This window comes from Chiloscyllium punctatum, chromosome 34 (assembly GCF_047496795.1).
Source record: "Chiloscyllium punctatum isolate Juve2018m chromosome 34, sChiPun1.3, whole genome shotgun sequence".
NCBI classification, from domain to species: domain Eukaryota; kingdom Metazoa; phylum Chordata; class Chondrichthyes; order Orectolobiformes; family Hemiscylliidae; genus Chiloscyllium; species Chiloscyllium punctatum.
The window spans coordinates 48,591,972-48,617,455 of record NC_092772.1 but is presented as its reverse complement, the minus strand read 5'-3'; the positions used below and the strand labels follow the sequence as shown (position 1 = coordinate 48,617,455).

Sequence of the window (25,484 nt, the reverse complement as noted above, 5' to 3'; positions counted from 1 at the left end):
GTTTGAGAGGAGACAGGTGTCTGTCACTTCAGGGCAATGACCTTGGTGTTTCAGACATCAATTCCCAAGCTCTTGATTGACAAAAACAGCAGCAAGCTGTCCGACCAACAGGGTTTTTTCTGAGCTCGACTCGTTCATCCGGTGGTTGGAGGGTGAACGCTCGTGCTGCCAAAGGAGCCGCTTGGACCACAAACTGGCGTGGAGCGATTCCAACAAAGTGCTCCTCAGTCTCATCCCGAGCGTTGAAACAGAGTCGGCTTTGGTCGGGTCGGGCAGCACGGTTGACGAGGCCCCAGTGAGATTTGAACTCACGACCCCTGGTTTACAAGACCAGTGCTCTAACCGCTGAGCTATGGAGCCGGGTGGCGCCTCGCTTAGCGCTCGCGGCTGATTGGTTCACACTGGCTGACTCAAAGCGCTTGGGACACAGGTTCCAATCGACCCTCGCGTCACCGTCTGTGCAGTTTGAACATTCTGCCCGCGCGTGGGTTTGCTCCGGCTGCTCGGGTTACCGCTCTCAGTACAAAGATGTGTAGCGTTTGCGGGATTGGCCATACTTCATTGTCCCATTGTGTCCGGTGATTGTGCGGGCCCGGAAGGGTGGATTAGTCAGCATTCAATGGAGAATGATGCAGTGTGCGCAATGGATCTGGGTCGATTGCTCTCTGCAGGGTCGGTGTTGACGAGATTAGAATAAATTAGATTGGCTACAGTGTGGAAACAGGCCCTTCAGCCCAACAAGTCCACATCGATCCACTGAAGAGTAACCCGCCCAGACCCGTTTCTCACTGAATAATGCATCGATGACAATTTAGAATGGCCAATTCACTCGACCTGCACGTCTTTGGACTGTGGGAGGAAACCCGAGCAAACCCACGCAGACTCTGGGAGAATGTGCAAACTCGACACGGAATCGACTCCCGACAGTTGGAATCGAGCCTGGGTCCCTAGTAGCGCTGTCAGGCAGCAGTGAGAACCACTGAGCGACTCGTCGGGCGGAATGGCCTGTTTCCAAACTGGAGAGATCCTATGCTTCTGTGATTTCTGTCCAGACATAATTGGGAATTGTCATTCGCTCGCTTAGAGTGACTGGGGTCAGCGATCTCAAAGTTAAATCCGTCAACACACACAGCCCCGTTCTTTGCCTGCAGAAAAAAGAAGTTTGTGGATTTCAACTCAACGCTGTAAGTGACAAAAACAGAAGTTGCAGGAAAAGCTCAACAGGTTTGAGAGGAGACAGGTGTCTGTCACTTCAGGGTAATGACCTTGGTGTTTCAGACATCAATTCCCAAGCTCTTGATTGACAAAAACAGCAGCAAGCGGTCAGACCAACAGGGTTTTTTCTGAGCTCGACTCGTTCATCCGGTGGTTGGAGGGTGAACGCTCGTGCTGCCAAAGGAGCCGCTTGGACCACAAACTGGCGTGGAGCGATTCCAACAAAGTGCTCCTCAGTCTCATCCCGAGCGTTGAAACAGAGTCGGCTCTGGCCGGGCCGGGCAGCACGGATGACGAGGCCCCAGTGAGATTTGAACTCACGACCCCTGGTTTACAAAACCAGTGCTCTAACCGCTGAGCTATGGAGCCGGGTGGCGCTCCGTTCAGCGCTCGCGGCTGATTGGTTCACACTGGCTGACTCAAAGCGCTTGGGACACAGGTTCCAATCGACCCTCGCGTCACCGTCTGTGCAGTTTGAACATTCTGCCCGCGCGTGGGTTTGCTCCGGCTGCTCCGGTTACCGCTCTCAGTACAAAGATGTGTAGCGTTTGCGGGATTGGCCATGCTTCATTGTCCCATTGTGTCCGGTGATTGTGCGGGCCCGGAAGGGTGGATTAGTCAGCATTCAATGGAGAATGATGCAGTGTGCGCAATGGATCTGGGTCGATTGCTCTCTGCAGGGTCGGTGTTGACGAGATTAGAATAAATTAGATTGGCTACAGTGTGGAAACAGGCCCTTCAGCCCAACAAGTCCACATCGATCCTCTGAAGAGTAACCCGCCCAGACCCGTTTCTCACTGAATAATGCATCGATGACAATTTAGAATGGCCAATTCACTCGACCTGCCCGTCTTTGGACTGTGGGAGGAAACCCGAGCAAACCCACGCAGACTCTGGGAGAATGTGCAAACTCGACACGGAATCGACTCCCGACAGTTGGAATCGAGCCTGGGTCCCTAGTAGCGCTGTCAGGCAGCAGTGAGAACCACTGAGCGACTCGTCGGGCGGAATGGCCTGTTTCCAAACTGGAGAGATCCTATGCTTCTGTGATTTCTGTCCAGACATAATTGGGAATTGTCATTCGCTCGCTTGGAGTGACTGGGGTCAGCGATCTCAAAGTTAAATCCGTCAACACACACAGCCCCGTTCTTTGCCTGCAGAAATAAGAAGTTTGTGGATTTCAACTCAACGCTGTAAGTGACAAAAACAGAAGTTGCAGGAAAAGCTCAACAGGTTTGAGAGGAGACAGGTGTCTGTCACTTCAGGGCAATGACCTTGGTGTTTCAGACATCAATTCCCAAGCTCTTGATTGACAAAAACAGCAGCAAGCTGTCAGACCAACAGGGTTTTTTCTGAGCTCGACTCGTTCATCCGGTGGTTGGAGGGTGAACGCTCGTGCTGCCAAAGGAGCCGCTTGGACCACAAACTGGCGTGGAGCGATTCCAACAAAGTGCTCCTCAGTCTCATCCCGAGCGTTGAAACAGAGTCGGCTTTGGTCGGGTCGGGCAGCACGGTTGACGAGGCCCCCGTGAGATTTGAACTCACGACCCCTGGTTTACAAGACCAGTGCTCTAACCGCTGAGCTATGGAGCCGGGTGGCGCCGCGCTTAGCGCTCGCGGCTGATTGGTTCACACTGGCTGACTCAAAGCGCTTGGGACACAGGTTCCAATCGACCCTCGCGTCACCGTCTGTGCAGTTTGAACATTCTGCCCGCGCGTGGGTTTGCTCCGGCTGCTCCGGTTACCGCTCTCAGTACAAAGATGTGTAGCGTTTGCGGGATTGGCCATGCTTCATTGTCCCATTGTGTCCGGTGATTGTGCGGGCCCGGAAGGGTGGATTAGTCAGCATTCAATGGAGAATGATGCAGTGTGCGCAATGGATCTGGGTCGATTGCTCTCTGCAGGGTCGGTGTTGACGAGATTAGAATAAATTAGATTGGCTACAGTGTGGAAACAGGCCCTTCAGCCCAACAAGTCCACATCGATCCTCTGAAGAGTAACCCGCCCAGACCCGTTTCTCACTGAATAATGCATCGATGACAATTTAGAATGGCCAATTCACTCGACCTGCCCGTCTTTGGACTGTGGGAGGAAACCGGAGCAAACCCACGCAGACTCTGGGAGAATGTGCAAACTCGACACGGAATCGACTCCCGACAGTTGGAATCGAGCCTGGGTCCCTAGTAGCGCTGTTAGGCAGCAGTGAGAACCACTGAGCGACTCGTCGGGCGGAATGGCCTGTTTCCAAACTGGAGAGATCCTATGCTTCTGTGATTTCTGTCCAGACATAATTGGGAATTGTCATTCGCTCGCTTGGAGTGACTGGGGTCAGCGATCTCAAAGTTAAATCCGTCAACACACACAGCCCCGTTCTTTGCCTGCAGAAAAAAGAAGTTTGTGGATTTCAACTCAACGCTGTAAGTGACAAAAACAGAAGTTGCAGGAAAAGCTCAACAGGTTTGAGAGGAGACAGGTGTCTGTCACTTCAGGGCAATGACCTTGGTGTTTCAGACATCAATTCCCAAGCTCTTGATTGACAAAAACAGCAGCAAGCGGTCAGACCAACAGGGTTTTTTCTGAGCTCGACTCGTTCATCCGGTGGTTGGAGGGTGAATGCTCGTGCTGCCAAAGGAGCCGCTTGGACCACAAACTGGCGTGGAGCGATTCCAACAAAGTGCTCCTCAGTCTCATCCCGAGCGTTGAAACAGAGTCGGCTCTGGCCGGGCCGGGCAGCACGGATGACGAGGCCCCAGTGAGATTTGAACTCACGACCCCTGGTTTACAAGACCAGTGCTCTAACCGCTGAGCTATGGAGCCGGGTGGCGCTGCGTTCAGCGCTCGCGGCTGATTGGTTCACACTGGCTGACTCAAAGCGCTTGGGACACAGGTTCCAATCGACCCTCGCGTCACCGTCTGTGCAGTTTGAACATTCTGCCCGCGCGTGGGTTTGCTCCGGCTGCTCCGGTTACCGCTCTCAGTACAAAGATGTGTAGCGTTTGCGGGATTGGCCATGCTTCATTGTCCCATTGTGTCCGGTGATTGTGCGGGCCCGGAAGGGTGGATTAGTCAGCATTCAATGGAGAATGATGCAGTGTGCGCAATGGATCTGGGTCGATTGCTCTCTGCAGGGTCGGTGTTGACGAGATTAGAATAAATTAGATTGGCTACAGTGTGGAAACAGGCCCTTCAGCCCAACAAGTCCACATCGATCCTCTGAAGAGTAACCCGCCCAGACCCGTTTCTCACTGAATAATGCATCGATGACAATTTAGAATGGCCAATTCACTCGACCTGCCCGTCTTTGGACTGTGGGAGGAAACCGGAGCAAACCCACGCAGACTCTGGGAGAATGTGCAAACTCGACACGGAATCGACTCCCGACAGTTGGAATCGAGCCTGGGTCCCTAGTAGCGCTGTCAGGCAGCAGTGAGAACCACTGAGCGACTCGTCGGGCGGAATGGCCTGTTTCCAAACTGGAGAGATCCTATGCTTCTGTGATTTCTGTCCAGACATAATTGGGAATTGTCATTCGCTCGCTTGGAGTGACTGGGGTCAGCGATCTCAAAGTTAAATCCGTCAACACACACAGCCCCGTTCTTTGCCTGCAGAAAAAAGAAGTTTGTGGATTTCAACTCAACGCTGTAAGTGACAAAAACAGAAGTTGCAGGAAAAGCTCAACAGGTTTGAGAGGAGACAGGTGTCTGTCACTTCAGGGCAATGACCTTGGTGTTTCAGACATCAATTCCCAAGCTCTTGATTGACAAAAACAGCAGCAAGCTGTCAGACCAACAGGGTTTTTTCTGAGCTCGACTCGTTCATCCGGTGGTTGGAGGGTGAACGCTCGTGCTGCCAAAGGAGCCGCTTGGACCACAAACTGGCGTGGAGCGATTCCAACAAAGTGCTCCTCAGTCTCATCCCGAGCGTTGAAACTGGGTCGGCTTTGGTCGGGTCGGGCAGCACGGTTGACGAGGCCCCAGTGAGATTTGAACTCACGACCCCTGGTTTACAAGACCAGTGCTCTAACCGCTGAGCTATGGAGCCGGGTGGCGCCGCGCTTAGCGCTCGCGGCTGATTGGTTCACACTGGCTGACTCAAAGCGCTTGGGACACAGGTTCCAATCGACCCTCGCGTCACCGTCTGTGCAGTTTGAACATTCTGCCCGCGCGTGGGTTTGCTCCGGCTGCTCCGGTTACCGCTCTCAGTACAAAGATGTGTAGCGTTTGCGGGATTGGCCATGCTTCATTGTCCCATTGTGTCCGGTGATTGTGCGGGCCCGGAAGGGTGGATTAGTCAGCATTCAATGGAGAATGATGCAGTGTGCGCAATGGATCTGGGTCGATTGCTCTCTGCAGGGTCGGTGTTGACGAGATTAGAATAAATTAGATTGGCTACAGTGTGGAAACAGGCCCTTCAGCCCAACAAGTCCACATCGATCCTCTGAAGAGTAACCCGCCCAGACCCGTTTCTCACTGAATAATGCATCGATGACAATTTAGAATGGCCAATTCACTCGACCTGCCCGTCTTTGGACTGTGGGAGGAAACCGGAGCAAACCCACGCAGACTCTGGGAGAATGTGCAAACTCGACACGGAATCGACTCCCGACAGTTGGAATCGAGCCTGGGTCCCTAGTAGCGCTGTTAGGCAGCAGTGAGAACCACTGAGCGACTCGTCGGGCGGAATGGCCTGTTTCCAAACTGGAGAGATCCTATGCTTCTGTGATTTCTGTCCAGACATAATTGGGAATTGTCATTCGCTCGCTTGGAGTGACTGGGGTCAGCGATCTCAAAGTTAAATCCGTCAACACACACAGCCCCGTTCTTTGCCTGCAGAAAAAAGAAGTTTGTGGATTTCAACTCAACGCTGTAAGTGACAAAAACAGAAGTTGCAGGAAAAGCTCAACAGGTTTGAGAGGAGACAGGTGTCTGTCACTTCTGGGTAATGACCTTGGTGTTTCAGACATCAATTCCCAAGCTCTTGATTGACAAAAACAGCAGCAAGCGGTCAGACCAACAGGGTTTTTTCTGAGCTCGACTCGTTCATCCGGTGGTTGGAGGGTGAACGCTCGTGCTGCCAAAGGAGCCGCTTGGACCACAAACTGGCGTGGAGCGATTCCAACAAAGTGCTCCTCAGTCTCATCCCGAGCGTTGAAACAGAGTCGGCTTTGGTCGGGTCGGGCAGCACGGTTGACGAGGCCCCAGTGAGATTTGAACTCACGACCCCTGGTTTACAAGACCAGTGCTCTAACCGCTGAGCTATGGAGCCGGGTGGCGCCGCGCTTAGCGCTCGCGGCTGATTGGTTCACACTGGCTGACTCAAAGCGCTTGGGACACAGGTTCCAATCGACCCTCGCGTCACCGTCTGTGCAGTTTGAACATTCTGCCCGCGCGTGGGTTTGCTCCGGCTGCTCCGGTTACCGCTCTCAGTACAAAGATGTGTAGCGTTTGCGGGATTGGCCATGCTTCATTGTCCCATTGTGTCCGGTGATTGTGCGGGCCCGGAAGGGTGGATTAGTCAGCATTCAATGGAGAATGATGCAGTGTGCGCAATGGATCTGGGTCGATTGCTCTCTGCAGGGTCGGTGTTGACGAGATTAGAATAAATTAGATTGGCTACAGTGTGGAAACAGGCCCTTCAGCCCAACAAGTCCACATCGATCCTCTGAAGAGTAACCCGCCCAGACCCGTTTCTCACTGAATAATGCATCGATGACAATTTAGAATGGCCAATTCACTCGACCTGCCCGTCTTTGGACTGTGGGAGGAAACCCGAGCAAACCCACGCAGACTCTGGGAGAATGTGCAAACTCGACACGGAATCGACTCCCGACAGTTGGAATCGAGCCTGGGTCCCTAGTAGCGCTGTCAGGCAGCAGTGAGAACCACTGAGCGACTCGTCGGGCGGAATGGCCTGTTTCCAAACTGGAGAGATCCTATGCTTCTGTGATTTCTGTCCAGACATAATTGGGAATTGTCATTCGCTCGCTTGGAGTGACTGGGGTCAGCTGTCTCAAAGTTAAATCCGTCAACACACACAGCCCCGTTCTTTGCCTGCAGAAAAAAGAAGTTTGTGGATTTCAACTCAACGCTGTAAGTGACAAAAACAGAAGTTGCAGGAAAAGCTCAACAGGTTTGAGAGGAGACAGGTGTCTGTCACTTCAGGGCAATGACCTTGGTGTTTCAGACATCAATTCCCAAGCTCTTGATTGACAAAAACAGCAGCAAGCGGTCAGACCAACAGGGTTTTTTCTGAGCTCGACTCGTTCATCCGGTGGTTGGAGGGTGAACGCTCGTGCTGCCAAAGGAGCCGCTTGGACCACAAACTGGCGTGGAGCGATTCCAACAAAGTGCTCCTCAGTCTCATCCCGAGCGTTGAAACAGAGTCGGCTTTGGTCGGGTCGGGCAGCACGGTTGACGAGGCCCCAGTGAGATTTGAACTCACGACCCCTGGTTTACAAGACCAGTGCTCTAACCGCTGAGCTATGGAGCCGGGTGGCGCTGCGCTCAGCGCTCGCGGCTGATTGGTTCACACTGGCTGACTCAAAGCGCTTGGGACACAGGTTCCAATCGACCCTCGCGTCACCGTCTGTGCAGTTTGAACATTCTGCCCGCGCGTGGGTTTGCTCCGGCTGCTCCGGTTACCGCTCTCAGTACAAAGATGTGTAGCGTTTGCGGGATTGGCCATGCTTCATTGTCCCATTGTGTCCGGTGATTGTGCGGGCCCGGAAGGGTGGATTAGTCAGCATTCAATGGAGAATGATGCAGTGTGCGCAATGGATCTGGGTCGATTGCTCTCTGCAGGGTCGGTGTTGACGAGATTAGAATAAATTAGATTGGCTACAGTGTGGAAACAGGCCCTTCAGCCCAACAAGTCCACATCGATCCTCTGAAGAGTAACCCGCCCAGACCCGTTTCTCACTGAATAATGCATCGATGACAATTTAGAATGGCCAATTCACTCGACCTGCCCGTCTTTGGACTGTGGGAGGAAACCCGAGCAAACCCACGCAGACTCTGGGAGAATGTGCAAACTCGACACGGAATCGACTCCCGACAGTTGGAATCGAGCCTGGGTCCCTAGTAGCGCTGTCAGGCAGCAGTGAGAACCACTGAGCGACTCGTCGGGCGGAATGGCCTGTTTCCAAACTGGAGAGATCCTATGCTTCTGTGATTTCTGTCCAGACATAATTGGGAATTGTCATTCGCTCGCTTGGAGTGACTGGGGTCAGCGATCTCAAAGTTAAATCCGTCAACACACACAGCCCCGTTCTTTGCCTGCAGAAAAAAGAAGTTTGTGGATTTCAACTCAACGCTGTAAGTGACAAAAACAGAAGTTGCAGGAAAAGCTCAACAGGTTTGAGAGGAGACAGGTGTCTGTCACTTCAGGGCAATGACCTTGGTGTTTCAGACATCAATTCCCAAGCTCTTGATTGACAAAAACAGCAGCAAGCTGTCAGACCAACAGGGTTTTTTCTGAGCTCGACTCGTTCATCCGGTGGTTGGAGGGTGAACGCTCGTGCTGCCAAAGGAGCCGCTTGGACCACAAACTGGCGTGGAGCGATTCCAACAAAGTGCTCCTCAGTCTCATCCCGAGCGTTGAAACAGAGTCGGCTTTGGTCGGGTCGGGCAGCACGGTTGACGAGGCCCCAGTGAGACTTGAACTCACGACCCCTGGTTTACAAGACCAGTGCTCTAACCGCTGAGCTATGGAGCCGGGTGGCGCCGCGCTTAGCGCTCGCGGCTGATTGGTTCACACTGGCTGACTCAAAGCGCTTGGGACACAGGTTCCAATCGACCCTCGCGTCACCGTCTGTGCAGTTTGAACATTCTGCCCGCGCGTGGGTTTGCTCCGGCTGCTCCGGTTACCGCTCTCAGTACAAAGATGTGTAGCGTTTGCGGGATTGGCCATGCTTCATTGTCCCATTGTGTCCGGTGATTGTGCGGGCCCGGAAGGGTGGATTAGTCAGCATTCAATGGAGAATGATGCAGTGTGCGCAATGGATCTGGGTCGATTGCTCTCTGCAGGGTCGGTGTTGACGAGATTAGAATAAATTAGATTGGCTACAGTGTGGAAACAGGCCCTTCAGCCCAACAAGTCCACATCGATCCTCTGAAGAGTAACCCGCCCAGACCCGTTTCTCACTGAATAATGCATCGATGACAATTTAGAATGGCCAATTCACTCGACCTGCCCGTCTTTGGACTGTGGGAGGAAACCCGAGCAAACCCACGCAGACTCTGGGAGAATGTGCAAACTCGACACGGAATCGACTCCCGACAGTTGGAATCGAGCCTGGGTCCCTAGTAGCGCTGTCAGGCAGCAGTGAGAACCACTGAGCGACTCGTCGGGCGGAATGGCCTGTTTCCAAACTGGAGAGATCCTATGCTTCTGTGATTTCTGTCCAGACATAATTGGGAATTGTCATTCGCTCGCTTGGAGTGACTGGGGTCAGCGATCTCAAAGTTAAATCCGTCAACACACACAGCCCCGTTCTTTGCCTGCAGAAAAAAGAAGTTTGTGGATTTCAACTCAACGCTGTAAGTGACAAAAACAGAAGTTGCAGGAAAAGCTCAACAGGTTTGAGAGGAGACAGGTGTCTGTCACTTCAGGGCAATGACCTTGGTGTTTCAGACATCAATTCCCAAGCTCTTGATTGACAAAAACAGCAGCAAGCTGTCAGACCAACAGGGTTTTTTCTGAGCTCGACTCGTTCATCCGGTGGTTGGGGGGTGAACGCTCGTGCTGCCAAAGGAGCCGCTTGGACCACAAACTGGCGTGGAGCGATTCCAACAAAGTGCTCCTCAGTCTCAAACCCGAGCGTTGAAACAGAGTCGGGCCTGGCCGGGTCGGGCAGCACGGATGACGAGGCCCCAGTCAGATTTGAACTCACGACCCCTGGTTTACAAGACCAGTGCTCTAACCGCTGAGCTATGGAGCCGGGTGGCGCTGCGCTTAGCGCTCGCGGCTGATTGGTTCACACTGGCTGACTCAAAGCGCTTGGGACACAGGTTCCAATCGACCCTCGCGTCACCGTCTGTGCAGTTTGAACATTCTGCCCGCGCGTGGGTTTGCTCCGGCTGCTCCGGTTACCGCTCTCAGTACAAAGATGTGTAGCGTTTGCGGGATTGGCCATGCTTCATTGTCCCATTGTGTCCGGTGATTGTGCGGGCCCGGAAGGGTGGATTAGTCAGCATTCAATGGAGAATGATGCAGTGTGCGCAATGGATCTGGGTCGATTGCTCTCTGCAGGGTCGGTGTTGACGAGATTAGAATAAATTAGATTGGCTACAGTGTGGAAACAGGCCCTTCAGCCCAACAAGTCCACATCGATCCTCTGAAGAGTAACCCGCCCAGACCCGTTTCTCACTGAATAATGCATCGATGACAATTTAGAATGGCCAATTCACTCGACCTGCCCGTCTTTGGACTGTGGGAGGAAACCCGAGCAAACCCACGCAGACTCTGGGAGAATGTGCAAACTCGACACGGAATCGACTCCCGACAGTTGGAATCGAGCCTGGGTCCCTAGTAGCGCTGTCAGGCAGCAGTGAGAACCACTGAGCGACTCGTCGGGCGGAATGGCCTGTTTCCAAACTGGAGAGATCCTATGCTTCTGTGATTTCTGTCCAGACATAATTGGGAATTGTCATTCGCTCGCTTGGAGTGACTGGGGTCAGCGATCTCAAAGTTAAATCCGTCAACACACACAGCCCCGTTCTTTGCCTGCAGAAAAAAGAAGTTTGTGGATTTCAACTCAACGCTGTAAGTGACAAAAACAGAAGTTGCAGGAAAAGCTCAACAGGTTTGAGAGGAGACAGGTGTCTGTCACTTCAGGGCAATGACCTTGGTGTTTCAGACATCAATTCCCAAGCTCTTGATTGACAAAAACAGCAGCAAGCTGTCAGACCAACAGGGTTTTTGCTGAGCTCGACTCGTTCATCCGGTGGTTGGAGGGTGAACGCTCGTGCTGCCAAAGGAGCCGCTTGGACCACAAACTGGCGTGGAGCGATTCCAACAAAGTGCTCCTCAGTCTCATCCCGAGCGTTGAAACAGAGTCGGCTCTGGCCGGGCCGGGCAGCACGGATGACGAGGCCCCAGTGAGATTTGAACTCACGACCCCTGGTTTACAAGACCAGTGCTCTAACCGCTGAGCTATGGAGCCGGGTGGCGCTGCGTTCAGCGCTCGCGGCTGATTGGTTCACACTGGCTGACTCAAAGCGCTTGGGACACAGGTTCCAATCGACCCTCGCGTCACCGTCTGTGCAGTTTGAACATTCTGCCCGCGCGTGGGTTTGCTCCGGCTGCTCCGGTTACCGCTCTCAGTACAAAGATGTGTAGCGTTTGCGGGATTGGCCATGCTTCATTGTCCCATTGTGTCCGGTGATTGTGCGGGCCCGGAAGGGTGGATTAGTCAGCATTCAATGGAGAATGATGCAGTGTGCGCAATGGATCTGGGTCGATTGCTCTCTGCAGGGTCGGTGTTGACGAGATTAGAATAAATTAGATTGGCTACAGTGTGGAAACAGGCCCTTCAGCCCAACAAGTCCACATCGATCCTCTGAAGAGTAACCCGCCCAGACCCGTTTCTCACTGAATAATGCATCGATGACAATTTAGAATGGCCAATTCACTCGACCTGCCCGTCTTTGGACTGTGGGAGGAAACCCGAGCAAACCCACGCAGACTCTGGGAGAATGTGCAAACTCGACACGGAATCGACTCCCGACAGTTGGAATCGAGCCTGGGTCCCTAGTAGCGCTGTCAGGCAGCAGTGAGAACCACTGAGCGACTCGTCGGGCGGAATGGCCTGTTTCCAAACTGGAGAGATCCTATGCTTCTGTGATTTCTGTCCAGACATAATTGGGAATTGTCATTCGCTCGCTTGGAGTGACTGGGGTCAGCGATCTCAAAGTTAAATCCGTCAACACACACAGCCCCGTTCTTTGCCTGCAGAAAAAAGAAGTTTGTGGATTTCAACTCAACGCTGTAAGTGACAAAAACAGAAGTTGCAGGAAAAGCTCAACAGGTTTGAGAGGAGACAGGTGTCTGTCACTTCAGGGCAATGACCTTGGTGTTTCAGACATCAATTCCCAAGCTCTTGATTGACAAAAACAGCAGCAAGCTGTCAGACCAACAGGGTTTTTTCTGAGCTCGACTCGTTCATCCGGTGGTTGGAGGGTGAACGCTCGTGCTGCCAAAGGAGCCGCTTGGACCACAAACTGGCGTGGAGCGATTCCAACAAAGTGCTCCTCAGTCTCATCCCGAGCGTTGAAACAGAGTCGGCTTTGGTCGGGTCGGGCAGCACGGTTGACGAGGCCCCAGTGAGACTTGAACTCACGACCCCTGGTTTACAAGACCAGTGCTCTAACCGCTGAGCTATGGAGCCGGGTGGCGCCGCGCTTAGCGCTCGCGGCTGATTGGTTCACACTGGCTGACTCAAAGCGCTTGGGACACAGGTTCCAATCGACCCTCGCGTCACCGTCTGTGCAGTTTGAACATTCTGCCCGCGCGTGGGTTTGCTCCGGCTGCTCCGGTTACCGCTCTCAGTACAAAGATGTGTAGCGTTTGCGGGATTGGCCATGCTTCATTGTCCCATTGTGTCCGGTGATTGTGCGGGCCCGGAAGGGTGGATTAGTCAGCATTCAATGGAGAATGATGCAGTGTGCGCAATGGATCTGGGTCGATTGCTCTCTGCAGGGTCGGTGTTGACGAGATTAGAATAAATTAGATTGGCTACAGTGTGGAAACAGGCCCTTCAGCCCAACAAGTCCACATCGATCCTCTGAAGAGTAACCCGCCCAGACCCGTTTCTCACTGAATAATGCATCGATGACAATTTAGAATGGCCAATTCACTCGACCTGCCCGTCTTTGGACTGTGGGAGGAAACCCGAGCAAACCCACGCAGACTCTGGGAGAATGTGCAAACTCGACACGGAATCGACTCCCGACAGTTGGAATCGAGCCTGGGTCCCTAGTAGCGCTGTCAGGCAGCAGTGAGAACCACTGAGCGACTCGTCGGGCGGAATGGCCTGTTTCCAAACTGGAGAGATCCTATGCTTCTGTGATTTCTGTCCAGACATAATTGGGAATTGTCATTCGCTCGCTTGGAGTGACTGGGGTCAGCGATCTCAAAGTTAAATCCGTCAACACACACAGCCCCGTTCTTTGCCTGCAGAAAAAAGAAGTTTGTGGATTTCAACTCAACGCTGTAAGTGACAAAAACAGAAGTTGCAGGAAAAGCTCAACAGGTTTGAGAGGAGACAGGTGTCTGTCACTTCAGGGTAATGACCTTGGTGTTTCAGACATCAATTCCCAAGCTCTTGATTGACAAAAACAGCAGCAAGCTGTCAGACCAACAGGGTTTTTTCTGAGCTCGACTCGTTCATCCGGTGGTTGGGGGGTGAACGCTCGTGCTGCAAAAGGAGCCGCTTGGACCACAAACTGGCGTGGAGCGATTCCAACAAAGTGCTCCTCAGTCTCAAACCCGAGCGTTGAAACAGAGTCGGCTCTGGCCGGGTCGGGCAGCACGAATGACGAGGCCCCAGTGAGATTTGAACTCACGACCCCTGGTTTACAAAACCAGTGCTCTAACCGCTGAGCTATGGAGCCGGGTGGCGCTGCGCTCAGCGCTCGCGGCTGATTGGTTCACACTGGCTGACTCAAAGCGCTTGGGACACAGGTTCCAATCGACCCTCGCGTCACCGTCTGTGCAGTTTGAACATTCTGCCCGCGCGTGGGTTTGCTCCGGCTGCTCCGGTTACCGCTCTCAGTACAAAGATGTGTAGCGTTTGCGGGATTGGCCATGCTTCATTGTCCCATTGTGTCCGGTGATTGTGCGGGCCCGGAAGGGTGGATTAGTCAGCATTCAATGGAGAATGATGCAGTGTGCGCAATGGATCTGGGTCGATTGCTCTCTGCAGGGTCGGTGTTGACGAGATTAGAATAAATTAGATTGGCTACAGTGTGGAAACAGGCCCTTCAGCCCAACAAGTCCACATCGATCCTCTGAAGAGTAACCCGCCCAGACCCGTTTCTCACTGAATAATGCATCGATGACAATTTAGAATGGCCAATTCACTCGACCTGCCCGTCTTTGGACTGTGGGAGGAAACCCGAGCAAACCCACGCAGACTCTGGGAGAATGTGCAAACTCGACACGGAATCGACTCCCGACAGTTGGAATCGAGCCTGGGTCCCTAGTAGCGCTGTCAGGCAGCAGTGAGAACCACTGAGCGACTCGTCGGGCGGAATGGCCTGTTTCCAAACTGGAGAGATCCTATGCTTCTGTGATTTCTGTCCAGACATAATTGGGAATTGTCATTCGCTCGCTTGGAGTGACTGGGGTCAGCGATCTCAAAGTTAAATCCGTCAACACACACAGCCCCGTTCTTTGCCTGCAGAAAAAAGAAGTTTGTGGATTTCAACTCAACGCTGTAAGTGACAAAAACAGAAGTTGCAGGAAAAGCTCAACAGGTTTGAGAGGAGACAGGTGTCTGTCACTTCAGGGTAATGACCTTGGTGTTTCAGACATCAATTCCCAAGCTCTTGATTGACAAAAACAGCAGCAAGCTGTCAGACCAACAGGGTTTTTTCTGAGCTCGACTCGTTCATCCGGTGGTTGGGGGGTGAACGCTCGTGCTGCCAAAGGAGCCGCTTGGACCACAAACTGGCGTGGAGCGATTCCAACAAAGTGCTCCTCAGTCTCAAACCCGAGGGTTGAAACAGAGTCGGCTCTGGCCGGGTCGGGCAGCACGGATGACGAGGCCCCAGGGAGATTTGAACTCACGACCCCTGGTTTACAAAACCAGTGCTCTAACCGCTGAGCTATGGAGCCGGGTGGCGCTGCACTCAGCGCTCGCGGCTGATTGGTTCACACTGGCTGACTCAAAGCGCTTGGGACACAGGTTCCAATCGACCCTCGCGTCACCGTCTGTGCAGTTTGAACATTCTGCCCGCGCGTGGGTTTGCTCCGGCTGCTCCGGTTACCGCTCTCAGTACAAAGATGTGTAGCGTTTGCGGGATTGGCCATGCTTCATTGTCCCATTGTGTCCGGTGATTGTGCGGGCCCGGAAGGGTGGATTAGTCAGCATTCAATGGAGAATGATGCAGTGTGCGCAATGGATCTGGGTCGATTGCTCTCTGCAGGGTCGGTGTTGACGAGATTAGAATAAATTAGATTGGCTACAGTGTGGAAACAGGCCCTTCAGCCCAACAAGTCCACATCGATCCTCTGAAGAGTAACCCGCCCAGACCCGTTTCTCACTGAATAATGCATCGATGACAATTTAGAATGGCCAATTCACTCGACCTGCCCGTCTTTGGACTGTGGGAGGAAACCCGAGCAAACCCACGCAGACTCTGGGAGAATGTGCAAACTCGACACGGAATCGACTCCCGACAGTTGGAATCGAGCCTGGGTCCCTAGTAGCGCTGTCAGGCAGCAGTGAGAACCACTGAGCGACTCGTCGGGCGGAATGGCCTGTTTCCAAACTGGAGAGATCCTATGCTTCTGTGATTTCTGTCCAGACATAATTGGGAATTGTCATTCGCTCGCTTGGAGTGACTGGGGTCAGCGATCTCAAAGTTAAATCCGTCAACACACACAGCCCCGTTCTTTGCCTGCAGAAAAAAGAAGTTTGTGGATTTCAACTCAACGCTGTAAGTGACAAAAACAGAAGTTGCAGGAAAAGCTCAACAGGTTTGAGAGGAGACAGGTGTCTGTCACTTCAGGGCAATGACCTTGGTGTTTCAGACATCAATTCCCAAGCTCTTGATTGACAAAAACAGCAGCAAGCTGTCAGACCAACAGGGTTTTTTCTGAGCTCGACTCGTTCATCCGGTGGTTGGAGGGTGAACGCTCGTGCTGCCAAAGGAGCCGCTTGGACCACAAACTGGCGTGGAGCGATTCCAACAAAGTGCTCCTCAGTCTCATCCCGAGCGTTGAAACAGAGTCGGCTTTGGTCGGGTCGGGCAGCACGGTTGACGAGGCCCCAGTGAGATTTGAACTCACGACCCCTGGTTTACAAGACCAGTGCTCTAACCGCTGAGCTATGGAGCCGGGTGGCGCCGCGCTTAGCGCTCGCGGCTGATTGGTTCACACTGGCTGACTCAAAGCGCTTGGGACACAGGTTCCAATCGACCCTCGCGTCACCGTCTGTGCAGTTTGAACATTCTGCCCGCGCGTGGGTTTGCTCCGGCTGCTCCGGTTACCGCTCTCAGTACAAAGATGTGTAGCGTTTGCGGGATTGGCCATGCTTCATTGTCCCATTGTGTCCGGTGATTGTGCGGGCCCGGAAGGGTGGATTAGTCAGCATTCAATGGAGAATGATGCAGTGTGCGCAATGGATCTGGGTCGATTGCTCTCTGCAGGGTCGGTGTTGACGAGATTAGAATAAATTAGATTGGCTACAGTGTGGAAACAGGCCCTTCAGCCCAACAAGTCCACATCGATCCTCTGAAGAGTAACCCGCCCAGACCCGTTTCTCACTGAATAATGCATCGATGACAATTTAGAATGGCCAATTCACTCGACCTGCCCGTCTTTGGACTGTGGGAGGAAACCGGAGCAAACCCACGCAGACTCTGGGAGAATGTGCAAACTCGACACGGAATCGACTCCCGACAGTTGGAATCGAGCCTGGGTCCCTAGTAGCGCTGTCAGGCAGCAGTGAGAACCACTGAGCGACTCGTCGGGCGGAATGGCCTGTTTCCAAACTGGAGAGATCCTATGCTTCTGTGATTTCTGTCCAGACATAATTGGGAATTGTCATTCGCTCGCTTGGAGTGACTGGGGTCAGCGATCTCAAAGTTAAATCCGTCAACACACACAGCCCCGTTCTTTGCCTGCAGAAAAAAGAAGTTTGTGGATTTCAACTCAACGCTGTAAGTGACAAAAACAGAAGTTGCAGGAAAAGCTCAACAGGTTTGAGAGGAGACAGGTGTCTGTCACTTCAGGGTAATGACCTTGGTGTTTCAGACATCAATTCCCAAGCTCTTGATTGACAAAAACAGCAGCAAGCGGTCAGACCAACAGGGTTTTTTCTGAGCTCGACTCGTTCATCCGGTGGTTGGAGGGTGAATGCTCGTGCTGCCAAAGGAGCCGCTTGGACCACAAACTGGCGTGGAGCGATTCCAACAAAGTGCTCCTCAGTCTCATCCCGAGCGTTGAAACAGAGTCGGCTTTGGTCGGGTCGGGCAGCACGGTTGACGAGGCCCCAGTGAGATTTGAACTCACGACCCCTGGTTTACAAGACCAGTGCTCTAACCGCTGAGCTATGGAGCCGGGTGGCGCCGCGCTTAGCGCTCGCGGCTGATTGGTTCACACTGGCTGACTCAAAGCGCTTGGGACACAGGTTCCAATCGACCCTCGCGTCACCGTCTGTGCAGTTTGAACATTCTGCCCGCGCGTGGGTTTGCTCCGGCTGCTCCGGTTACCGCTCTCAGTACAAAGATGTGTAGCGTTTGCGGGATTGGCCATGCTTCATTGTCCCATTGTGTCCGGTGATTGTGCGGGCCCGGAAGGGTGGATTAGTCAGCATTCAATGGAGAATGATGCAGTGTGCGCAATGGATCTGGGTCGATTGCTCTCTGCAGGGTCGGTGTTGACGAGATTAGAATAAATTAGATTGGCTACAGTGTGGAAACAGGCCCTTCAGCCCAACAAGTCCACATCGATCCTCTGAAGAGTAACCCGCCCAGACCCGTTTCTCACTGAATAATGCATCGATGACAATTTAGAATGGCCAATTCACTCGACCTGCCCGTCTTTGGACTGTGGGAGGAAACCGGAGCAAACCCACGCAGACTCTGGGAGAATGTGCAAACTCGACACGGAATCGACTCCCGACAGTTGGAATCGAGCCTGGGTCCCTAGTAGCGCTGTTAGGCAGCAGTGAGAACCACTGAGCGACTCGTCGGGCGGAATGGCCTGTTTCCAAACTGGAGAGATCCTATGCTTCTGTGATTTCTGTCCAGACATAATTGGGAATTGTCATTCGCTCGCTTGGAGTGACTGGGGTCAGCGATCTCAAAGTTAAATCCGTCAACACACACAGCCCCGTTCTTTGCCTGCAGAAAAAAGAAGTTTGTGGATTTCAACTCAACGCTGTAAGTGACAAAAACAGAAGTTGCAGGAAAAGCTCAACAGGTTTGAGAGGAGACAGGTGTCTGTCACTTCAGGGTAATGACCTTGGTGTTTCAGACATCAATTCCCAAGCTCTTGATTGACAAAAACAGCAGCAAGCGGTCAGACCAACAGGGTTTTTTCTGAGCTCGACTCGTTCATCCGGTGGTTGGAGGGTGAATGCTCGTGCTGCCAAAGGAGCCGCTTGGACCACAAACTGGCGTGGAGCGATTCCAACAAAGTGCTCCTCAGTCTCATCCCGAGCGTTGAAACAGAGTCGGCTCTGGCCGGGCCGGGCAGCACGGATGACGAGGCCCCAGTGAGATTTGAACTCACGACCCCTGGTTTACAAGACCAGTGCTCTAACCGCTGAGCTATGGAGCCGGGTGGCGCTGCGTTTAGCGCTCGCGGCTGATTGGTTCACACTGGCTGACTCAAAGCGCTTGGGACACAGGTTCCAATCGACCCTCGCGTCACCGTCTGTGCAGTTTGAACATTCTGCCCGCGCGTGGGTTTGCTCCGGCTGCTCCGGTTACCGCTCTCAGTACAAAGATGTGTAGCGTTTGCGGGATTGGCCATGCTTCATTGTCCCATTGTGTCCGGTGATTGTGCGGGCCCGGAAGGGTGGATTAGTCAGCATTCAATGGAGAATGATGCAGTGTGCGCAATGGATCTGGGTCGATTGCTCTCTGCAGGGTCGGTGTTGACGAGATTAGAATAAATTAGATTGGCTACAGTGTGGAAACAGGCCCTTCAGCCCAACAAGTCCACATCGATCCTCTGAAGAGTAACCCGCCCAGACCCGTTTCTCACTGAATAATGCATCGATGACAATTTAGAATGGCCAATTCACTCGACCTGCCCGTCTTTGGACTGTGGGAGGAAACCGGAGCAAACCCACGCAGACTCTGGGAGAATGTGCAAACTCGACACGGAATCGACTCCCGACAGTTGGAATCGAGCCTGGGTCCCTAGTAGCGCTGTCAGGCAGCAGTGAGAACCACTGAGCGACTCGTCGGGCGGAATGGCCTGTTTCCAAACTGGAGAGATCCTATGCTTCTGTGATTTCTGTCCAGACATAATTGGGAATTGTCATTCGCTCGCTTGGAGTGACTGGGGTCAGCGATCTCAAAGTTAAATCCGTCAACACACACAGCCCCGTTCTTTGCCTGCAGAAAAAAGAAGTTTGTGGATTTCAACTCAACGCTGTAAGTGACAAAAACAGAAGTTGCAGGAAAAGCTCAACAGGTTTGAGAGGAGACAGGTGTCTGTCACTTCAGGGCAATGACCTTGGTGTTTCAGACATCAATTCCCAAGCTCTTGATTGACAAAAACAGCAGCAAGCTGTCAGACCAACAGGGTTTTTTCTGAGCTCGACTCGTTCATCCGGTGGTTGGAGGGTGAACGCTCGTGCTGCCAAAGGAGCCGCTTGGACCACAAACTGGCGTGGAGCGATTCCAACAAAGTGCTCCGCAGTCTCATCCCCAGCGTTGAAACAGAGTCGGCTTTGGTCGGGTCGGGCAGCACGGTTGACGAGGCCCCAGTGAGACTTGAACTCACGACCCCTGGTTTACAAGACCAGTGCTCTAACCGCTGAGCTATGGAGCCGGGTGGCGCCGCGCTTAGCGCTCGCGGCTGATTGGTTCACACTGGCTGACTCAAAGCGCTTGGGACACAGGTTCCAATCGACCCTCGCGTCACCGTCTGTGCAGTTTGAACATTCTGCCCGCGCGTGGGTTTGCTCCGGCTGCTCCGGTTACCGCTCTCAGTACAAAGATGTGTAGCGTTTGCGGGATTGGCCATGCTTCATTGTCCCATTGTGTCCGGTGATTGTGCGGGCCCGGAAGGGTGGATTAGTCAGCATTCAATGGAGAATGATGCAGTGTGCGCAATGGATCTGGGTCGATTGCTCTCTGCAGGGTCGGTGTTGACGAGATTAGAATAAATTAGATTGGCTACAGTGTGGAAACAGGCCCTTCAGCCCAACAAGTCCACATCGATCCTCTGAAGAGTAACACGCCCAGACCCGTTTCTCACTGAATAATGCATCGATGACAATTTAGAATGGCCAATTCACTCGACCTGCCCGTCTTTGGACTGTGGGAGGAAACCGGAGCAAACCCACGCAGACTCTGGGAGAATGTGCAAACTCGACACGGAATCGACTCCCGACAGTTGGAATCGAGCCTGGGTCCCTAGTAGCGCTGTTAGGCAGCAGTGAGAACCACTGAGCGACTCGTCGGGCGGAATGGCCTGTTTCCAAACTGGAGAGATCCTATGCTTCTGTGATTTCTGTCCAGACATAATTGGGAATTGTCATTCGCTCGCTTGGAGTGACTGGGGTCAGCGATCTCAAAGTTAAATCCGTCAACACACACAGCCCCGTTCTTTGCCTGCAGAAAAAAGAAGTTTGTGGATTTCAACTCAACGCTGTAAGTGACAAAAACAGAAGTTGCAGGAAAAGCTCAACAGGTTTGAGAGGAGACAGGTGTCTGTCACTTCAGGGTAATGACCTTGGTGTTTCAGACATCAATTCCCAAGCTCTTGATTGACAAAAACAGCAGCAAGCGGTCAGACCAACAGGGTTTTTTCTGAGCTCGACTCGTTCATCCGGTGGTTGGAGGGTGAATGCTCGTGCTGCCAAAGGAGCCGCTTGGACCACAAACTGGCGTGGAGCGATTCCAACAAAGTGCTCCTCAGTCTCATCCCGAGCGTTGAAACAGAGTCGGCTCTGGCCGGGCCGGGCAGCACGGATGACGAGGCCCCAGTGAGATTTGAGCTCACGACCCCTGGTTTACAAGACCAGTGCTCTAACCGCTGAGCTATGGAGCCGGGTGGCGCTGCGTTCAGCGCTCGCGGCTGATTGGTTCACACTGGCTGACTCAAAGCGCTTGGGACACAGGTTCCAATCGACCCTCGCGTCACCGTCTGTGCAGTTTGAACATTCTGCCCGCGCGTGGGTTTGCTCCGGCTGCTCCGGTTACCGCTCTCAGTACAAAGATGTGTAGCGTTTGCGGGATTGGCCATGCTTCATTGTCCCATTGTGTCCGGTGATTGTGCGGGCCCGGAAGGGTGGATTAGTCAGCATTCAATGGAGAATGATGCAGTGTGCGCAATGGATCTGGGTCGATTGCTCTCTGCAGGGTCGGTGTTGACGAGATTAGAATAAATTAGATTGGCTACAGTGTGGAAACAGGCCCTTCAGCCCAACAAGTCCACATCGATCCTCTGAAGAGTAACCCGCCCAGACCCGTTTCTCACTGAATAATGCATCGATGACAATTTAGAATGGCCAATTCACTCGACCTGCCCGTCTTTGGACTGTGGGAGGAAACCCGAGCAAACCCACGCAGACTCTGGGAGAATGTGCAAACTCGACACGGAATCGACTCCCGACAGTTGGAATCGAGCCTGGGTCCCTAGTAGCGCTGTCAGGCAGCAGTGAGAACCACTGAGCGACTCGTCGGGCGGAATGGCCTGTTTCCAAACTGGAGAGATCCTATGCTTCTGTGATTTCTGTCCAGACATAATTGGGAATTGTCATTCGCTCGCTTGGAGTGACTGGGGTCAGCGATCTCAAAGTTAAATCCGTCAACACACACAGCCCCGTTCTTTGCCTGCAGAAAAAAGAAGTTTGTGGATTTCAACTCAACGCTGTAAGTGACAAAAACAGAAGTTGCAGGAAAAGCTCAACAGGTTTGAGAGGAGACAGGTGTCTGTCACTTCAGGGTAATGACCTTGGTGTTTCAGACATCAATTCCCAAGCTCTTGATTGACAAAAACAGCAGCAAGCTGTCAGACCAACAGGGTTTTTTCTGAGCTCGACTCGTTCATCCGGTGGTTGGGGGGTGAACGCTCGTGCTGCCAAAGGAGCCGCTTGGACCACAAACTGGCGTGGAGCGATTCCAACAAAGTGCTCCTCAGTCTCAAACCCGAGCGTTGAAACAGAGTCGGCTCTGGCCGGGTCGGGCAGCACGGATGACGAGGCCCCAGTGAGATTTGAACTCACGACCCCTGGTTTACAAAACCAGTGCTCTAACCGCTGAGCTATGGAGCCGGGTGGCGCTGCGCTCAGCGCTCGCGGCTGATTGGTTCACACTGGCTGACTCAAAGCGCTTGGGACACAGGTTCCAATCGACCCTCGCGTCACCGTCTGTGCAGTTTGAACATTCTGCCCGCGCGTGGGTTTGCTCCGGCTGCTCCGGTTACCGCTCTCAGTACAAAGATGTGTAGCGTTTGCGGGATTGGCCATGCTTCATTGTCCCATTGTGTCCGGTGATTGTGCGGGCCCGGAAGGGTGGATTAGTCAGCATTCAATGGAGAATGATGCAGTGTGCGCAATGGATCTGGGTCGATTGCTCTCTGCAGGGTCGGTGTTGACGAGATTAGAATAAATTAGATTGGCTACAGTGTGGAAACAGGCCCTTCAGCCCAACAAGTCCACATCGATCCTCTGAAGAGTAACCCGCCCAGACCCGTTTCTCACTGAATAATGCATCGATGACAATTTAGAATGGCCAATTCACTCGACCTGCCCGTCTTTGGACTGTGGGAGGAAACCCGAGCAAACCCACGCAGACTCTGGGAGAATGTGCAAACTCGACACGGAATCGACTCCCGACAGTTGGAATCGAGCCTGGGTCCCTAGTAGCGCTGTCAGGCAGCAGTGAGAACCACTGAGCGACTCGTCGGGCGGAATGGCCTGTTTCCAAACTGGAGAGATCCTATGCTTCTGTGATTTCTGTCCAGACATAATTGGGAATTGTCATTCGCTCGCTTGGAGTGACTGGGGTCAGCGATCTCAAAGTTAAATCCGTCAACACACACAGCCCCGTTCTTTGCCTGCAGAAAAAAGAAGTTTGTGGATTTCAACTCAACGCTGTAAGTGACAAAAACAGAAGTTGCAGGAAAAGCTCAACAGGTTTGAGAGGAGACAGGTGTCTGTCACTTCAGGGTAATGACCTTGGTGTTTCAGACATCAATTCCCAAGCTCTTGATTGACAAAAACAGCAGCAAGCTGTCAGACCAACAGGGTTTTTTCTGAGCTCGACTCGTTCATCCGGTGGTTGGGGGGTGAACGCTCGTGCTGCCAAAGGAGCCGCTTGGACCACAAACTGGCGTGGAGCGATTCCAACAAAGTGCTCCTCAGTCTCAAACCCGAGCGTTGAAACAGAGTCGGCTCTGGCCGGGTCGGGCAGCACGGATGACGAGGCCCCAGTGAGATTTGAACTCACGACCCCTGGTTTACAAAACCAGTGCTCTAACCGCTGAGCTATGGAGCCGGGTGGCGCTGCGCTCAGCGCTCGCGGCTGATTGGTTCACACTGGCTGACTCAAAGCGCTTGGGACACAGGTTCCAATCGACCCTCGCGTCACCGTCTGTGCAGTTTGAACATTCTGCCCGCGCGTGGGTTTGCTCCGGCTGCTCCGGTTACCGCTCTCAGTACAAAGATGTGTAGCGTTTGCGGGATTGGCCATGCTTCATTGTCCCATTGTGTCCGGTGATTGTGCGGGCCCGGAAGGGTGGATTAGTCAGCATTCAATGGAGAATGATGCAGTGTGCGCAATGGATCTGGGTCGATTGCTCTCTGCAGGGTCGGTGTTGACGAGATTAGAATAAATTAGATTGGCTACAGTGTGGAAACAGGCCCTTCAGCCCAACAAGTCCACATCGATCCTCTGAAGAGTAACCCGCCCAGACCCGTTTCTCACTGAATAATGCATCGATGACAATTTAGAATGGCCAATTCACTCGACCTGCCCGTCTTTGGACTGTGGGAGGAAACCCGAGCAAACCCACGCAGACTCTGGGAGAATGTGCAAACTCGACACGGAATCGACTCCCGACAGTTGGAATCGAGCCTGGGTCCCTAGTAGCGCTGTCAGGCAGCAGTGAGAACCACTGAGCGACTCGTCGGGCGGAATGGCCTGTTTCCAAACTGGAGAGATCCTATGCTTCTGTGATTTCTGTCCAGACATAATTGGGAATTGTCATTCGCTCGCTTGGAGTGACTGGGGTCAGCGATCTCAAAGTTAAATCCGTCAACACACACAGCCCCGTTCTTTGCCTGCAGAAAAAAGAAGTTTGTGGATTTCAACTCAACGCTGTAAGTGACAAAAACAGAAGTTGCAGGAAAAGCTCAACAGGTTTGAGAGGAGACAGGTGTCTGTCACTTCAGGGTAATGACCTTGGTGTTTCAGACATCAATTCCCAAGCTCTTGATTGACAAAAACAGCAGCAAGCTGTCAGACCAACAGGGTTTTTTCTGAGCTCGACTCGTTCATCCGGTGGTTGGGGGGTGAACGCTCGTGCTGCCAAAGGAGCCGCTTGGACCACAAACTGGCGTGGAGCGATTCCAACAAAGTGCTCCTCAGTCTCAAACCCGAGCATTGAAACAGAGTCGGCTCTGGCCGGGTCGGGCAGCACGGATGACGAGGCCCCAGTGAGATTTGAACTCACGACCCCTGGTTTACAAAACCAGTGCTCTAACCGCTGAGCTATGGAGCCGGGTGGCGCTGCACTCAGCGCTCGCGGCTGATTGGTTCACACTGGCTGACTCAAAGCGCTTGGGACACAGGTTCCAATCGACCCTCGCGTCACCGTCTGTGCAGTTTGAACATTCTGCCCGCGCGTGGGTTTGCTCCGGCTGCTCCGGTTACCGCTCTCAGTACAAAGATGTGTAGCGTTTGCGGGATTGGCCATGCTTCATTGTCCCATTGTGTCCGGTGATTGTGCGGGCCCGGAAGGGTGGATTAGTCAGCATTCAATGGAGAATGATGCAGTGTGCGCAATGGATCTGGGTCGATTGCTCTCTGCAGGGTCGGTGTTGACGAGATTAGAATAAATTAGATTGGCTACAGTGTGGAAACAGGCCCTTCAGCCCAACAAGTCCACATCGATCCTCTGAAGAGTAACCCGCCCAGACCCGTTTCTCACTGAATAATGCATCGATGACAATTTAGAATGGCCAATTCACTCGACCTGCCCGTCTTTGGACTGTGGGAGGAAACCGGAGCAAACCCACGCAGACTCTGGGAGAATGTGCAAACTCGACACGGAATCGACTCCCGACAGTTGGAATCGAGCCTGGGTCCCTAGTAGCGCTGTCAGGCAGCAGTGAGAACCACTGAGCGACTCGTCGGGCG

General features: G+C 53.0%; 21 non-coding genes across 21 annotated transcripts; all 21 read right to left on the bottom strand.

The window, feature by feature from the left end:
* Positions 1 to 287: 287 nt before the first annotated feature.
* On the bottom strand, positions 288 to 360 carry trnat-ugu (transfer RNA threonine (anticodon UGU)). Its single transcript has one exon. It is a non-coding gene; the product is annotated as a tRNA-Thr (tRNA).
* Positions 361 to 1,511: 1,151 nt separating this feature from the next.
* On the bottom strand, positions 1,512 to 1,584 carry trnat-ugu (transfer RNA threonine (anticodon UGU)). Its single transcript has one exon. It is a non-coding gene; the product is annotated as a tRNA-Thr (tRNA).
* A 1,151-nt stretch (positions 1,585 to 2,735) lies between these two features.
* trnat-ugu (transfer RNA threonine (anticodon UGU)) lies at positions 2,736 to 2,808 on the bottom strand. Its single transcript has one exon. It is a non-coding gene; the product is annotated as a tRNA-Thr (tRNA).
* A 1,151-nt stretch (positions 2,809 to 3,959) lies between these two features.
* On the bottom strand, positions 3,960 to 4,032 carry trnat-ugu (transfer RNA threonine (anticodon UGU)). The gene has a single exon. It is a non-coding gene; the product is annotated as a tRNA-Thr (tRNA).
* A 1,151-nt stretch (positions 4,033 to 5,183) lies between these two features.
* trnat-ugu (transfer RNA threonine (anticodon UGU)) lies at positions 5,184 to 5,256 on the bottom strand. Its single transcript has one exon. It is a non-coding gene; the product is annotated as a tRNA-Thr (tRNA).
* Positions 5,257 to 6,407: 1,151 nt separating this feature from the next.
* On the bottom strand, positions 6,408 to 6,480 carry trnat-ugu (transfer RNA threonine (anticodon UGU)). The gene has a single exon. It is a non-coding gene; the product is annotated as a tRNA-Thr (tRNA).
* A 1,151-nt stretch (positions 6,481 to 7,631) lies between these two features.
* On the bottom strand, positions 7,632 to 7,704 carry trnat-ugu (transfer RNA threonine (anticodon UGU)). The gene has a single exon. It is a non-coding gene; the product is annotated as a tRNA-Thr (tRNA).
* A 1,151-nt stretch (positions 7,705 to 8,855) lies between these two features.
* On the bottom strand, positions 8,856 to 8,928 carry trnat-ugu (transfer RNA threonine (anticodon UGU)). The gene has a single exon. It is a non-coding gene; the product is annotated as a tRNA-Thr (tRNA).
* Positions 8,929 to 10,080: 1,152 nt separating this feature from the next.
* Positions 10,081 to 10,153, bottom strand: trnat-ugu (transfer RNA threonine (anticodon UGU)). The gene has a single exon. It is a non-coding gene; the product is annotated as a tRNA-Thr (tRNA).
* Positions 10,154 to 11,304: 1,151 nt separating this feature from the next.
* trnat-ugu (transfer RNA threonine (anticodon UGU)) lies at positions 11,305 to 11,377 on the bottom strand. Its single transcript has one exon. It is a non-coding gene; the product is annotated as a tRNA-Thr (tRNA).
* A 1,151-nt stretch (positions 11,378 to 12,528) lies between these two features.
* On the bottom strand, positions 12,529 to 12,601 carry trnat-ugu (transfer RNA threonine (anticodon UGU)). Its single transcript has one exon. It is a non-coding gene; the product is annotated as a tRNA-Thr (tRNA).
* Positions 12,602 to 13,753: 1,152 nt separating this feature from the next.
* Positions 13,754 to 13,826, bottom strand: trnat-ugu (transfer RNA threonine (anticodon UGU)). The gene has a single exon. It is a non-coding gene; the product is annotated as a tRNA-Thr (tRNA).
* A 1,152-nt stretch (positions 13,827 to 14,978) lies between these two features.
* Positions 14,979 to 15,051, bottom strand: trnat-ugu (transfer RNA threonine (anticodon UGU)). Its single transcript has one exon. It is a non-coding gene; the product is annotated as a tRNA-Thr (tRNA).
* A 1,151-nt stretch (positions 15,052 to 16,202) lies between these two features.
* trnat-ugu (transfer RNA threonine (anticodon UGU)) lies at positions 16,203 to 16,275 on the bottom strand. The gene has a single exon. It is a non-coding gene; the product is annotated as a tRNA-Thr (tRNA).
* A 1,151-nt stretch (positions 16,276 to 17,426) lies between these two features.
* trnat-ugu (transfer RNA threonine (anticodon UGU)) lies at positions 17,427 to 17,499 on the bottom strand. Its single transcript has one exon. It is a non-coding gene; the product is annotated as a tRNA-Thr (tRNA).
* A 1,151-nt stretch (positions 17,500 to 18,650) lies between these two features.
* trnat-ugu (transfer RNA threonine (anticodon UGU)) lies at positions 18,651 to 18,723 on the bottom strand. The gene has a single exon. It is a non-coding gene; the product is annotated as a tRNA-Thr (tRNA).
* A 1,151-nt stretch (positions 18,724 to 19,874) lies between these two features.
* trnat-ugu (transfer RNA threonine (anticodon UGU)) lies at positions 19,875 to 19,947 on the bottom strand. The gene has a single exon. It is a non-coding gene; the product is annotated as a tRNA-Thr (tRNA).
* Positions 19,948 to 21,098: 1,151 nt separating this feature from the next.
* Positions 21,099 to 21,171, bottom strand: trnat-ugu (transfer RNA threonine (anticodon UGU)). Its single transcript has one exon. It is a non-coding gene; the product is annotated as a tRNA-Thr (tRNA).
* Positions 21,172 to 22,323: 1,152 nt separating this feature from the next.
* On the bottom strand, positions 22,324 to 22,396 carry trnat-ugu (transfer RNA threonine (anticodon UGU)). Its single transcript has one exon. It is a non-coding gene; the product is annotated as a tRNA-Thr (tRNA).
* A 1,152-nt stretch (positions 22,397 to 23,548) lies between these two features.
* On the bottom strand, positions 23,549 to 23,621 carry trnat-ugu (transfer RNA threonine (anticodon UGU)). Its single transcript has one exon. It is a non-coding gene; the product is annotated as a tRNA-Thr (tRNA).
* A 1,152-nt stretch (positions 23,622 to 24,773) lies between these two features.
* Positions 24,774 to 24,846, bottom strand: trnat-ugu (transfer RNA threonine (anticodon UGU)). Its single transcript has one exon. It is a non-coding gene; the product is annotated as a tRNA-Thr (tRNA).
* Positions 24,847 to 25,484: the final 638 nt, after the last annotated feature.